This window comes from Nansenia antarctica (genome assembly GCF_963989245.1).
Source record: "Nansenia antarctica genome assembly, chromosome: 11".
Taxonomy (NCBI): domain Eukaryota; kingdom Metazoa; phylum Chordata; class Actinopteri; order Argentiniformes; family Microstomatidae; genus Nansenia; species Nansenia antarctica.
In genome coordinates this window covers 10,588,667-10,590,060 of record NC_137681.1, presented here as the reverse complement: position 1 = coordinate 10,590,060, position 1,394 = coordinate 10,588,667, and the positions used below count along the sequence as shown (strand labels likewise).

Genomic DNA, 1,394 nt, shown 5'->3' with positions numbered 1-1,394 from the left:
AGCGCGAGGTAAAAACTCACTAACTTGTTGAAAAGTTGGGTATCTAATCTAATCTGTCACTAATCTAATCACACACATAGCCTGGGCCATGGGTACTTATATTTCTTATGGTAATTCTAAAACTAATGAAAAGTATGTTTTTAGTCTAGGTCTGAAGTTGGAAGCAGATTCCCGCCTGCCTGCCGGAGTTCATAGGTAAAAAGGGGAGGGTCTAAGCAGACGCTCTGATTGGTCCTAAACTACCATGTGACATTATACGGAAGTAGTTGAAAGTGGGCGGCTACATCTGTGTTTTGTTTGGTTGATGTTGCCAAATAAACAGGACTGGCAAACACTTCACTTTGCATAACTGGATTTATATGGTAAACCCACGTTGATTTAACATGAATTCCTTTTTTATTACAACTCTGAAATAATGATTGCATTGCTATAAGCCACCTTCTACGAGACACGTGATTTAGTTGTTGTAGGACCTTTTGTTGTAGTTTGGTTAGCGCTCTTTGTTTCATTGTTTGATAGTTTCATTGATTTGGGATTCTTTGGTAGGTTCTTTGTTAAATTGGTTGGTTTGTTGGTTCTTCGGTAGGTTCTTTGTTAAGCGCTAAACATTTGGGAGATAAGTTGGGTATGGTTTTGTTGATGCTGTGGCATCTTAGTTAACTTTCTGTTGTGATTTGTGCCAACAGTTATTTGTGTTTGTTTGTGTGCTGGGGGAGAGAGAGGACTACGGTTTGTCTCCAGCCACTTGCCCAGGCTAGAGACGCCATTTGCTCTGCTATCTGTTGGGACACCTCTAGGAGTGTGGTTGTTCCTTGTGTGCAGTGGTGAGAGATTTAGGAGCTGATGCCTTCTTACCCCATGTTAGGCATAGCGGCGTATTTCCTTTGGGGAGTGCGTTGGGCTTTTGTTGTTGTTTTAAATTATTTTTGTGTGGTAACCGTGGCTAGAGCAGTGGTCTCGGGGGCATCGCCGTAGCACGGGGGAGTGCGCCAGCGTGCTGGTTACTTGTTCCGTGTTAGCGGTATTGAGTGCGTAATTACCCACCACGAAGCCACACGAAGACTACGAAGACTAGGGTTGAGCTATCTAGGATTTGGGGAAGCTCCGTTAAATATCTCCATTGCTGCGCTCGGTGCGACTGCTACTGTTTTGTGTGCTTCAACAGGTGGGGAGGCATTTGTTGTTATAGTAGTTACGTGCACATTAATCATGGCTTCTATTGTCGAAGAGTTCATGCAGAAACCATCAGTGGAGTTGTTAGAGAGATGTAGTAAGGACCCACTTTTGAAAATCGCGGATCTCCATAAGATTGAAATAAGTAAAACTGTTAGCCGTCTCAAGGAGACTTTAAGAACGGTCGTGATGGATAATCTGATTCAAGCTGGTGTCCTGGA

The 1,394-nt window shown here is 43.3% G+C and overlaps 1 protein-coding gene across 1 annotated transcript in view; it reads left to right on the top strand.

The window, feature by feature from the left end:
* The first annotated feature begins 354 nt into the window (after positions 1–354).
* The window catches only part of LOC308167783 (ankyrin repeat and SOCS box protein 3-like), a 6,241-nt gene continuing 5,201 nt past the window's right edge, over positions 355–1,394 (top strand). The window contains exon 1 of the mRNA XM_080542262.1: positions 355–362. The gene's annotated coding sequence lies outside the window, so the exon portion shown is untranslated. The remainder of the gene's footprint in view (positions 363–1,394) is intronic.